Source organism: Callithrix jacchus, chromosome 4 (assembly GCF_049354715.1).
Source record: "Callithrix jacchus isolate 240 chromosome 4, calJac240_pri, whole genome shotgun sequence".
Lineage (NCBI taxonomy): Eukaryota > Metazoa > Chordata > Mammalia > Primates > Cebidae > Callithrix > Callithrix jacchus.
Window position 1 is genome coordinate 34955807 of NC_133505.1, and position 13927 is coordinate 34969733.

General features: G+C 44.6%; 1 protein-coding gene across 3 annotated transcripts in view; it reads right to left on the reverse strand.

Moving 5' to 3' along the window:
• TRIM26 (tripartite motif containing 26) overlaps positions 1–13927 on the reverse strand; it is a 113912-nt gene that overhangs the window by 15597 nt on the left and 84388 nt on the right. For 2 of the 3 annotated variants that reach the window (XM_054254819.2, XM_002746293.7), the window contains exon 1: positions 13657–13778. The exons of the other annotated variant lie outside the window; for it this stretch is intronic. The gene's annotated coding sequence lies outside the window, so the exon portion shown is untranslated. Of the gene's footprint in view, positions 1–13656; positions 13779–13927 lie in introns of those variants that run through there. 3 annotated transcript variants of the gene reach the window in all.

A 13927-nucleotide genomic window follows, 5' to 3' on the forward strand; every position in this document is an offset into this window, starting at 1 on the left:
TTCCTGTCTGAAGTTATAAGCCTCAGCACATCTAACCCAAGAGCAGCCTCCTGCCCCTGACTCTGCCTGACAATAAAGAAGTCACTTAAGTACTGAGCCTTGGCCAGGTGCAGTGGCTCAGGTCTGTAATCCCAGCACTTTGGGAGGCCGAGGCAGGCAGATTACCTGAGGTCAGGAGTTCAAGACCAGCCTGACCAAATGGAGAAACTCCATCTCTACTAAAAATACAAAAAATTAGCCAGGCGTGGTGGCACATGCCTATAATCCCAGCTACTCAAGAGGCTGAGGCAGGAGAATTGCTTGAACCCGGGAGGTGGAGGTTGCAGTAAGCCGAGATCATGCCATGGTACTCCAGATTGAGCAACAAGGGCAAAACTCCATCTCAAAAAAAAAAAAGTACTGAGCCTCAGTGTATCCATCTATAAAATAGGAGTAATACTTACCTTCAAGGGTTTCTAAGCAGGTCATGTGAAAGAACTATGGTAAAAGTACTAAGCACAAGCCTGGTACAGATGGAAATCTAGTAGAGAACTCAGAACCCCTGGTTCCCAAATCCAGTAAGTGTTCAAACCACAAAGAGTTAAATTCAAAAGTGGCAGCAAGAGAAGAAGTGAGCAGAACCAGTCACAGTGACACACATGCTACAGAGTTAAAGAACATCGTCACGGGGCAGGACCTGGAGGACTTGCTCTCCCATAGATCCATGGAAGGCAACTAGAGCAGTGCTGGAAAGACAACCAGCAGGGCACAGAGGTGACTGCGAGGCTGGAATGAAGCAACTTGAATTACAGGCAAATCAATACTAGTAATGATTATGTATGGTGAAAGTCCATTGCAACAGAGTTCAGTGGCCTCTGTCAGTAGTGACATGAATGGGATAGAAATAAAACCCCCAGTCTATATGACCCAAGAGTAAACAAAACAGTAATATAATGTGACTCATTGAGGGCCTAGTTAAGTACTATATAAAAAGTGTTTTATGATGTAAAAGGACTACATATAAGAGACTATTACAGTGCTGATAATAAATTCCAACTGGAAGCACTAATTGGATCTAGTTATGTGTGACTTTAAGAGACAAAATGAGGGGAAAATCAAGCACTTTCAAAGCACAAATGAAAGAATCAAGGAATTTAACTGTCAAGTGAAAGTAATATCAAGTTCCTAGATGTGAGTCATGCTGGTAGAAATGCTAGAAATTGCCTGGTCCAACTCCTGGGCGTGTCTGTGGGCTGTGAAGCCGTTCATCATGCCTCTTTGCCCAATGGCCTGGAAGTTTAAAAACTGAGGTTGTTTTCTTGCTCAAGGATAGCCTGTGTTATCTTTGGGGTTGGGAACTTATTTTGCAATTTACTTGCAAAATAAAAAGAATAAAAGGACTGTGAAGAGCTCAGCTACAGCTCTTCTTCCATGCAAAATAGGATACCTCATCACCCAGGCTCCATGCTGGGATTCGATAGTCTTTAAACCTCCTGAAACTGTCAAAAATTATTGTATATGTATTAGATACATAAAACTGTCCAGAGATTGCAGCAAACATCAGTAAATAAGTACAGAGGGGCAGCAAAACTAGAAAATCATTTTGCAACTGCCATTATAATAGCACAAGGATCATCAATAGATGCTAAAACTATTGGGTGAAAGGTTTCGGGGGCAAGACAGTCCCCATGGTGCCAAAGTACCAATGAATGGATTACTTCCTGACATAACTTGATTAGGAAGAGATCCTGTGATCACCTTAACTAAGTGATCAAATCCAATGTTAATCAACAGGTGATTAATTAACATTATAGTGCCATGCCAGGTGGCATGTGCTTCCTGGCATGGCACTATATGAATCACACAACATTACCCATGAAGTTTGTGCCAAAAACGTTTGACTTGAATGAAAGGCTGGTCAAGCCTTTAGATATAACTTCCAGTTTGTAGAAAATATGAAGGGTAAAAGAATACTCTGCTGCAATCCCAGCACTTTGGGAGGCCATGGATCACGGGGCCAAGACATCGAGACCATCCTGGTCAACATGGTGAAACCCCGTCTCTACTAAAAAATACAAAAAATTAGCTGGGCATGGTGGCGCGTGCCTGTAATCCCAGCTATTCAGGAGGCTGAGGCAGAATTGTCTGAACCCAGGAAGCAGAGGTTGCAGTGAGCTGAGATGGCACCATTGCACTCCAGCCTGGGTAACAAGAGCGAAACTCCGTCTCAAAAAAAAAAAAAGAGAATACTCTGAAGTATGTTACACCTGAAAAAGTACTAATGGAGGAGTTTCCACGAGGAAACAACTAGAAAAATCCAGAATGCCGGACATTTCACATGGCAACTGGCCTAATCTTCAAAAAAGTCAATGTCATAAAAAAAAGCTTTGAAAGAATTGCTGTTGATTTTTACAGACTAAAGAGAAATAATAATCAAATGCAATATGTGAACCTTGATTGGATCCCGTTTGTTTTTCGTTTTTTTTATATAGGCTATAAAAATAGTCTTGGAACTATTGTGGGAAATTTGAAAATAGACTGAGTGTTGGATCATATAAAAAAATTATTTCCTTTTTTTTTTTTGAGACAGGGTCTTAATCTTGTCCCCTACAGTCCAGTGGAACTATCTTGGTTCACTGCAACCTACACCTCCCTAGCTCGAGAAATCCTCTCATCTCAGCCTCCCGAGTTGCTGTGACAACAGGCTAATTTTTAAAAGTTTTTGTAGAGAAGAGTTCCCACTATATTGCCCAGGCTGGTCTTGAACTCCTAGGCTCAAGCCATCCTTCCAACTCAGCCTCCCAAAGTGCTGGGATTATAGGCATGAGCGACTGCACCTTGTCTAAAATTATTTTCTTAATAGCATTTATTGAGGTTACATAAATAAATGTATAAACTTATTTATTTATTCGTTTATTTATTTGTTTGTTTTTGAGATGGAGTTTTCCTCTTGTTGCCCAGGCTGGAGTGCAGTGGCACAAACTAGGCTCACTGCAACTTCCACCTCCCAGGTTCAAGCAATTCTCCTCCCTCAGTCTCCCTAGTAGCTGGGATTACAGGAACCGCCAACACATCTGGATAATTTTTTGTATTTTTAGTAGAGACGGGTTTCACCAGGTTGGCCAGGCTGGTCTCACTGATCTCAGGTGATCCACCTGCCTTGGCCTCCCAAAGTGCTGGGATTACAGGCGTGAGATACCATGCCCAGCCAAGAATACCTGTATTTCTAGGTAATGGATGCTATAGTGTTTACAGCTTGTCTCCCACCTACTTTGAAATGATTCAGCAAAGCAAAATAAAAAGCTAGAAAAGTTTTCTGGGGAGGGAGCTATAGTTTTCTATCACATTCTTTTTTTTTTTTTTTTTTTTGAGACGGATTCTTGCTCTGTCGCGCCCAGGCTAGAGTGCAGTGGCGTGATCTCGGCTCACTGCAATCTCCACCTCTTGGGTTCAAGCGATTCTCCTGCCTCAGCCTCCCAAGTAGCTGGGACTACAGGCACTTGCTACTAAGACCGGCTACTTTTTTGTATTTTTAGTAGAAACAGGGTTTCACCGTGTTAGCGGGGATGGTCTCAATCTCCTGACTTTGTGATCCACCCACCTCAGCCTCCCAAAGTGTTGGGATTACAGGCATGGGCCGCTGCTCCTGGCCTTCTATCACATTCTTAAAAGGGTCTGTAGTAACCATCAAAAATGGTTAAATCACTGATACAGATATCATGGTGCTTGACACCTTGTAGAAGCTCAATACATGTCTGTTAAAAAGTGAATGGATTCAGGGGAACTGCAGACAAGGTTAATCGAATAGAACCATTTGTTTTTGAGGGTCTGCCATAACTAGATAAACAAAACACAGTACCAGTTCTATGATCAATCCCTTCCCTTGGTTATACAGACTCCTTCTGAGGAAACAGGCTCAGCAGGGTGAAGTGACTTGTCCAAGAACACATAGCTAGGAAGCAGTGCCTGGTGCCAAGCCCTCCACTCAATCTACTACACTCTCTTCCCTACCCAAGCACACTGTAAAATGGGGTCTAATACCAGCTCCTTTGTTAGGAAGCTCAGATGAGGTCATCTACATGGAAAGGCTTTGTAAGCTGAGTAATGCTGACAAAAGAAAAGGGGCATATATTCTGCTGATACTGACCAAAAGCACCCTAGCCTTAGCTATGAGAAACTTTCACATAAGGGGTGAGCAATAAAGCATCCCTGTTGGATAGTAGTTTTCCTTTTTAGGGATTGGGGATCTCAAGATTTCAGGATTAGGAGAAATGAGGTTGAGTATGAGAGATGTGAGCCGACCAGAATAACCACTCCCTTTCCCCAGATACAACTCTGTCAGGTCTGATGTAAAATTCACCCTCTCTAAAATAAAAAAAAAACTCTTCCCCAACTTGCCACACTCCCCCCATCCCATGGTTCTGCCCTTTCTTTTATGCCTTCAGCATATTCTCTGTGATTATCACAACAGGTTTCTACAATAAGAGGTAAAACCATTACCCTCCTATCCATTCCTGGCTCCTGGGCAGACGGAAACCAAAATTAGAGCCAAAAAAAAAAAAAAAAACCACTGGATGACACACTCCACCCCCACCCCCTTTACCCAGATGAGAATTCTGAAGCCATCCTCCCACCTGAGGGAGGAAGTCACTTCATGAACTGCCTTGCACCAGAGGTCACACATCCCTGCTGGGGGTGAGGGAGCATTCTTTTGTCTCTTCAGTAAAGCAGTAGCAGCCCAGTGCGGTGGCTCACATCTGTAATCCCAGCACTTTGGGAGGCCAAGGCAGGTGGATTACCTGAGGTCGGGAGTTTGAGACCAGCTTGACCAACACAGAGAAACCCCACTGTCTACTAAAAATACAAAATTGGCCAGTCATGGTGGCACATGCCTGTAATCTCAGCTACTCAGGAGGCTGAGGCAGGCTTGAATCCATGAGGTGGAGGTTGCAGTGAGCCAAGATTGCACCACTGCACTCCAGCTTGGGCATTAAGAGCAAAACTCTGTCTCAAAAAATAAAAAAATAAACCAGAAGCTAGCTGCAATTCTATAGAACCAGGAAGATGCAGCAAACAACAAGCCCTGCAATGTCCTGGTACCCTTGTCACAGACAGAACTGGAGATACCCCCTACCTTTATCTAAGCGGTTCCCCTTTCCTTGAAATCCACCCCTCCCCTATAGTCTCTGGATCTCATAAATACCTAATCTGCACATGTCAAGACTAGGCAAGGTGATGCCTCATAATTTCAAGATGTGGATACATGCACGATTATTGGCTCCAAGATAATCATGACGAGCTGTAAAAACTAACTGAGAGCCGGGCACAGGGGCTTGTGCCTGTAATTCCAGCACTTTGGGAGGCTAAGGCAGGACGATTGCCTGAGCTCAGGAGTTTGAAACCAGCCTGAGTAACATAGTGAGACCTTGTCTCTAAAAAAAGAAATTAGCTGAATTAGCTAATTAGCGGAATGATGCATGCCTGTAGTTCCAGCTACCTAGTAAGCTGAGACAGGTAGATCTCTTGAGCCTGGGAAGTTGAGGCTGCAGAGAGCCATGACTATGCCACTGCACTCCAGCCTGGGTAAAACTTTGGCCCGCCTCCTGCTCCCTCCGGCTCCTGGATGCCACCTAGAGAGGTGCCCTGGTAGACACTGAATCCCAGATGTGGACTCTGGGGCCCAGGAAAGTGAATGGAAAGGCCTGGGTTTGCACCATGGCCTCCAGCATACCAGTTCAGGCCTCTCTTGAGCATCTCAAGCTGCTTCTCAAGCGTATGTCTGGACCTCCAAACAAGAGGAAAGCACCTGTAATCCCAAAGCACTTAGCCTAGAACTCCATTCCCTGTGGGTACTCCATTTAAGGGCTCTTGGGGCCCCAGATTAAGCCCCATATTTTAATCTGAGATAAGAAAACTCTCCTTCAGGTATACTTCCATGAGACACCTAAAAAACCTGGAGAGGCCAGAATTCAGGGCAAAAAGTAAGTGATCCAGATGAGCACACTAGAGGAGTGACTGCACTCCTACTAGACATGCCAAAGGCCTGGATACCAGGCTGTCCCGGAGATCCCAGTGACTGTGGACGATGCATTCCTGTGGTCACGATTGGCTTACTTTCCCCATGGAGCTGAGCATCAGTGGTGTTCTGAAACACACTGCATGCCACAAAAATCACCAGGGCTCTGAACGCTAGAAGTCCCCATAGGGCTCAAAGAGGGGCAGGAGGTAGCGGCCAGCTGGGAAGTGGATGAGACAAGGCTTTCAAGGGCCCCTGTCCTGCAGCTGACCAATAGGGAAAAATTGGGAGTTCTTCATTTTTGTGCCTGAATATTTGTCTGATGTTGAATCATGAACCAAGCTCTCTCTTGTCTCAAATATTCCTAAGTGTCATTTGGTGCTTCGATAAAATCCTTTATCATCTCATGGGATAGTTCAAACCCTGACTACACATCAGATTTGTAGTCTTCAAACTGATGAGTTTTCAAAACATACCCAGACCAACTGAATTAGAATCTCCAGAGGTGGCCCAGACTCTGGTATGGTATTAAAAAACGAACTTCTGGGCTGGGCACAGTGGCTCACGCCTGTAATCCCAGAACTTTGGGAGGCCGAGACAGGCACATCAAGACCATCCTGACCAACATGGTGAAATCCTGTCTCTACTAAAAATACAAAAATTACCAGGCATGTTGGTACGTGCCTGTAATCCCAGCTACTTGGGAGGCTGAGGCAGGAGAATCGTTTGAACCCGGGCAGCGGAGGTTTGCAGTGAGCCGAGATCATGCCACTGCACTCCAGCCTCGGGGACAGAGTAAGACTCCGTCTCAAAAAAAAAAAAACAAAACCTTCCTAGGAGATTCTAAAGTCTATCCAGGACTGTGAATCACCAGAACTTCCTTATTTACAGAGGAGGAAAGTGAGTGCCAGAGCCTTGGACTGATTTGCCCAGCGGCAGAGCTGCCTGGCAGCAAGGCCAGAGCTAGCACGAAGTGGGGTGAGGTGCACCTCCCGGCTCTGGGCTTCTTCCACTCCACCACATGCTGCATTCTGGTGCCTGGAAAATGAACTCTCCCCCACCCATAGGGAGTGCTGCAAAGGGTGAGCCTCACAGGCAGAGGAAACAAGCTGCCAGAGAAAGGGTAGCAGTGAGTTTGAGGAGCTGACAATTGGCCACAGGTGGAGTGCAGTAGTGCGAGCAGAGGGAGGGTGGAGAAACAGGAGGGAACAGATTATGCAAGACTCTGTGACCCAGGTTAAGAATTTTGGACTTTATCCTAACAGCCCTGGGCAGCCATTGAGGGTTTAAGCAGCAGGGTGTTAAAATTTATTCAACAGCTAGCAGATGTTTATTAGGTGCCTACTATGTGTCAGGCACTGAGGTTACGGCAGAGAATGAAAATGGCAAACTCCCTGCCTTACCAGAACTTAATCCAGTGACCTAACAGAGGAACCCTGCAGAAGCTGAAATCAGATCCAACTGTGGGATGATCAAACCCTCAGGATTTCCTGATTTACATAAACCTCTCTCTCCTTTGCTGCCTCAGTGCTGCAGCCACTCTGGCCTTCCTTTTGTTCCTCAAGCACACTCGGTCATGGTCACCTGTTAAACTGCCAATCTGCCTGGGTGATCAACCTGGTTCAACCCCTCAATGGCTTTCTGGTGCCCCTGGAATAAAGTCAAAACTCCTGCCCTTCCTTTCTTCTGTGAGGAGGCTGTCCCAGGAGATTCTAGCTGGATCTTAGATAATCATGGCCCAGCCCCTGTCTTCAGGCTCATTTCCTGCCACTCCCCACCTCAAACTCAAACTCACAGCCAAACCAAACCGCTCTCCAAGATTCAAAGTGCCATGCATTTTCCTAATCCTGTTGAAAATATTATTCCCAGGCCCACGCGGTGGCTCAGGCCTGTAATCCCAGCACTTTGGGAGGGCAAGGTGGGCAGATCACAAGGTCAAGAGATCAAGACCATCCTAGCCAACATGGTGAAACTCTGTCTCTACTAAAAATATGAAAATTAGCTGGGCTTGGTGGCACATGCCTGTAGTCCCAGTTACTTGGGAGGCTAAGATAGGAGAATCGCTTGAACCCAAGAGGCAGAGGTTGCATTGAGCTGAGATCACGCCATTCCTGGCGACAGTGCAAGACTGTCTCAAAAAAAAAAAAGAAAAGAAAATGTTATTCCCTCTGTCTAGAACACCATCCCTTTCCCACTTGGCAAATTCCTTTTCTAGCTTGAAGTCTCAGCTGAAAGCCACCTTCTCTGGCAATTATTTCCTGACCTGTCAGAATGGGTCCACAAGCAGTCTAGTTATACAGCCCCAAAACACCCCATGCTGCACCCTGTACTTCTCTGTAATTTTAAGTCCTGACTTATTAGTATAATTACTCGCTTAACACCAGCTTTTCCCACCAAACAAGGAGAGAGATTGTGTCTGTCTTATCCCCAGAATCTACATAGTACTTGGCACAAAGTAGACAAAAATTGGCTGAGAAAACAAAGCACAAGCACAGAGTATCTGACACAAAGAAGACACTTCCTACAGGTCTGCTGAAGGAATGCAAACCATCTCAGCCACGTGCCCTTTCTCTCCAGCAAGATGGTAGTAAATTAGTAGAGAGAGAAGCAATTTCTTCACATTCCCTGTAGCAGCAAGAACAGTGGGCTGCATGTCCCCATCAAGTCATTGTATCCAAGGTTTCACTCCAGGAACTTACAGAAACCAGAAGAAAAAGCTGTATCTGAGAAAATGGCTGTTGTGGAGGAAGTTATAATAGTTAGAATCATTCCTTCCCTTTTCTTTAGTTTTAGACCTAGCTATGCACCCCAGAAACAACAGAGTTTATTTTCTCTGGTTTTGAGCCTTGAATGGAATTTTTTTCCTTTTTTGTGGCATGTATTCTTCCAGGGTGGGGGGGTGGGGGGGAACTGTCGACATGTTTTAAGCCTCATTCATATTATTACAAGCTGATTTTATTTTAATTGCTGCTCTGACTACAATTTTTAATGCAGTCTACTGATAGCCATATAAGTTGTTTCCAGTTTGGAACAATTACAAACACTACTTCCATGAATATTTCTGCACACACGTCCTAGTACACACAGGCAAGATGAATTCTCAATTTGACTAATCAGGCCAAACTGTTTCCAAAGTGACTATACTGTTGTGCAGTCTGCCCAGCAGGCTATGAGCACTCATGCTGCCCCACAGCCTCACCAACACCTGGTATTACCAGCTTTAATTTTTGCCACTCTGGAGGATGGGATATAGAGTGTGAGTGTGTGTGTGTGTGTGTGTGTGTGTGTGTGTAACTCTCCAAAAGGAAACAGCATGAGATAGGCCCAATAACAGGACAAGGAATCCTACAGCAGCAGACCAGATATTGTGCTCCTTGACCCAACTAGTAAATGTTGTAAATGTTTATCTTTGGGGAAAGAAGGGGAAGGGCCCACCCAGCTTCGGTTCTTCTTTGCCTTGGTAACTTACCACCTATGAGTTAGTGAGATGGAGATACTCTAACTGTTAATCCAGAGAAAGGGAGGAATCTAAGCCATCAGCTAGGAAGTTACTGCTTTTCATCAAATTTGAGACACCTATGACATCACACTTTAGCATCTCTGAAATGTGATCAATGGCATGTCTTAATTTAACTGGCAAAATATTTTTTTCATGTGGAGCACAAAATAGGGGCACATAAAAGAATTGATGGTGCTGTGGTTTGAACATGTCCCCCCAAAATTCACATGTTGGAAATTTAATTGCCAGTGTAACAGTATTAAGAAGTGGGGTCTTTAAGATGTGACTGGGTCATGACGGTGGATCTCTCATGATGGATTAATGCCATTCTTGCTAGAGCCCATTGGCTTCCAGATCCGTGAGCTGAATAAACATCTGTTGTTTACAATTTAACCAGCCTGTGGTATTCTGTTATAGCAACAGAAAATGGATTAAGATAAACAGCATCTTAGATTTGGTGAGATGTGGCATATCTCCTAAAAAGTGCTCCCAGGATCATTCTTCTAGCACACAGGATCTCATCCTGTTATTCTCCTGCTTCAAATCTTCTAGCTGAGGCTGGGCTCAGTGCCTATAATCTGAGCACTTTGGGAGGCTGAGGCGGGAGGATCCCTTGAACCCAGGGTTCAAGACCAGCCTGGGCAACATAAGGAGACCCTGTCTCTAAAAAAATAATAATAATTAATTAATTAATTAAAATAAAAACAAACCAAAAAAACTCCTACTAGCTGAGGTGGAAACTGCACAGGTATCCTCCTCTGCCCCTCATCCCGTTAGCTCCAACTTACCCATCCAGTCCTAAATCCTACCTCGTCCTACCTAATTCTCTGGCCATTAGATACACAACCAGGGAGACAGCCCCTTCTTCACTCTCCACTCTCCACCCATGCCCTTGTACGAGCTCTTCTCTCCAGTCCAGCTCGTCCTTGAAGGCTTGAATACAATTTGTCCCCTTATCTGTGAAGTCTTTCTTGTGCCCATCCCATCGCTGAGTTGAATGTATCCCTCCTCTGGAGAGCTCCTGCAGCTTTGCATACACTGTATTTCTATGATCACACTATCACACTCCTTCATAGAGTAGCACCCCCACCATCTGCTGAAGATACATTCATACAGGAGGAGTCCCCTCAATCCTCAGGAGACACATTCTAAGACTCCCAGTGGTGTCCGAAACCTATGTTTCTCCTACACACACACTCATAATAAAGTTTATAAAGTAGGCACAGAAAGATTAACAATAATAACAGAACAAAATAATTTTAACAATATACCATAATAAAAGTTATATGCCTGTGGTCTCTCTTTTGAAATATCTTGTACTGTACTCTCCCTTCTTGTGATGCAGGAACAGTGGGATGGTAAGAGATTTCATCATGTTACTCAGAACAATGCACATCTAAAACTTATGAATTGTTTACTTCTGAAATTTGCTGTTTACTGTCTTTGGACTGAGGTTGACGGTGGGTAACTAAAACCATGGAAAACGGAGCCATGGATAAGTGGCTGTAATTGATATTTTTATCTGCCTTCTCTCCCAACCAGAATGTAAACCCAAGGGTCATGCCTCACTGATCTTTTTATCTCCAATACCCGGTACAAAGTAGAGGGTCTGCAAATGTTTATGAAATTAATACGCTCCTCTAATTCCAGAGCCTTGGCATCTCCATTCTCCCCCCTTTCACCACACACCCCACTTTCCCACATTAAAATTCTGCTTCAGCAGCAGGCTCCCAGGGCTATCCTTACATTAGACATTCTTGGCCACACACATTACCTAGATCTCTCCTGGTCTCCCTCTGCATGCACACAATTTTGGGGGGAAGGACAAAATTCCACTTCTATCAAGTTGGCAAAATCTAATTCATCCCAATGCCAGCCAAATTACACTTTTGTCTTCTAAAACCAACTTCCCATTCTCTATGTCTTTTCTATTCAGATCCAGGGGGGATCCAAGTCTGAAGTCACATCAACAAGCCTCAATTCAGACCACGGGCTCTCTTCTGAGGTTTGCAGTGTCCTCTGTGGTGGTCACACCCAATCTGAGTCCAACCTGTTTGTACCTTGCAGGAAGCGGTATCTAAGAAGTCATCCACTGCCTTGGGCCTTCAGTCTCCTTACCTCTTAACAAGGGGAAAATATTTTGCCAAGTTTACCAGGCTACTTGAGGTTCAAGCAAGGTCACATTAAGTATAAGTGTCTCATTAGCAAAAAGCTCTATAAAAATACATGCTGGGAAGGAGCACAGGAGCCAATGTGAAACAGCTCCCAACAGCCAAAGCTGCAATAATCTGAGCAACAAAATAAAGTGGTACTGAATTATAAACCAAAGCATAAAATAAATGTCCCTGAGTTTTATTAAATTAATGATTTAATTTAATAAAATGGATACATTAATGAATTAATTAAATTAATGATTTAATAAATTAATAAATGCAGAAGAAGAGAGAAGCAAATCTTCCATGCAGAATAACTGCAAATAATATCTGTAGGGGCTGGGTATGGTGGCTGACGCCTGTAATCCCAATGCTTTGGGAGGCTGAGGCAGGTGGATCATGAGGTCAGGCGTTTGAGACATGCCTGGCCAACATAGTGAAACTCCATCTCTACTAAAAATACAAAAAATTAGCCAGGCGTGGTGGCAGGCATCTGTAATCACAGCTACGCGGGAGGCTAAGGCAGGAGAATTACTTGAACCCGGGAGGCAGTTTGCAATGAGCTGAGATCGCGCTGCTGCACTCTAGCCCAGGCGACAGTGCGAGACTCCATCTCAAATACATATATGTGTAGATACTTGCCCTTAAGGTATGGGCTGCACTTGGTGACTTCCTTCAAGAGGACAGTACATGCAAACAGTGGAAAAAAGAGTAACTTTACAGTGAAGAAACCTGAAAAACACTCTCAGCCAAGATCAATATTAAGTCATAAATCAGGTTGATAGTACATGCCCTTGACACAATGGGATGAAAATGGTAATCTACCTCTATGTTCTTCCTCCCAGTTATTCATAAGCCTAATCTAAGGAGAAAAACATCAAATTCCAATAGAGTGGCATCCTACATTATATACAACCAATATTCTTCATTACTGTCAAGGTCATCTAAACAGGTCTGAGAAACTGCCACAACCAAGAGGAGCATAAGGAGACATGACAACTAAATGTAATGTGGTAACCTGCATGGAATCACAAAACAGAAAAAGTACTGAGTTAAAAACTAAGGAAATCTGAACACAGTACGGACTTTGGTCAATAATAATGTATTGATATTGGTTCATTAATTGCAACAAATGTACCACACGGAGAGAGGTAAGATGTAAATAACAGGGGACCCGGTTTGGAGCATGTAGGAACTCTGTACTATCTTCTCAATTTTTCTGTAAATCTAAAAGTGTTGTAAGAAATAAAGTCTACTTAAAAAATAAAAGTGCAATTTTTGAAACATAAAAAAGCCTATTTTTTAAGGTGATTTTTTGAACTTGGGGAAAAACATGTTAAGTATTATGATTTCAGTTATACAGGAGGTTAAGGCATGCATAAATGAATGTCATTCTCCCTCTTTTGAAGCACACATAAATCGTGGGGTCAAAATTTGAAATCCTACTGGAGATTTGGAAGTGTTTCCCTCCCATTTACTCCACAAAGTTAATTTACACTTTTTTTCTAAGGCCAAATAGGGAGAAAATCAGCAAGAAAAATGTTGATGAGCTGGAGGGAGTGAAAGCACAGCTCCAAGTATTTGTGGCTAAACCGGTTTACTCCGACCAAAAAAAAAAAAAAGAAAGAAAGAAAGGAAAAGAAAAAGAAAGCAAGCATGACACTTTGGTCAGGGAACTGGATTAGCCGCCTATCTACCAGGCTCCAAGCAAACGGACGGTCAACCAGGCCCCGCTTACTTCTGGTTCCGCAGACTATAATGGATCGGAGTCTGAGGAGGACACCAGAAAGCAAGGAGGACCCAAGAGGAAGAGGAGAATGGAAGGACAAGCAAGCAGGAGGGATGAGGCTGGCGGGGAGGACGCAGCGAACTTGACCCCCTCCTGAGCCCGCCCGGGGGCCTGGCCCCGTTCTGAACCCGGGCCCGGCGGCCGCGTTGGGTCGCCCCAAACCCGGGGCGCGTGCGACACTGTTGCTTCGCTTATCTCTCATCCGACACCCCCTACTCACCGGTCCCGAGCTCCGGCAGCGAACGCCTGCCGGGGCCCCTCCTCTCTCGCGCCGGTCTGTTCCGGGTCCCGCTTCTCCACTAGCAACCAGCGCGACAGCTAGTCCCGGCCCCGTAATCTCCCGGCTATTCGGGGCCCTTCGCCGAGATTTCTCCCAGACCAGCCCCTGGATTGGCTCCTGCTGAACTCCGCCTCCCAATAGGAACCTTAGTCTCTTTTACGTCACTGATCACCGGGCAAATCCCCAGCCGCCTGATTTCAGTTCTCCTTTC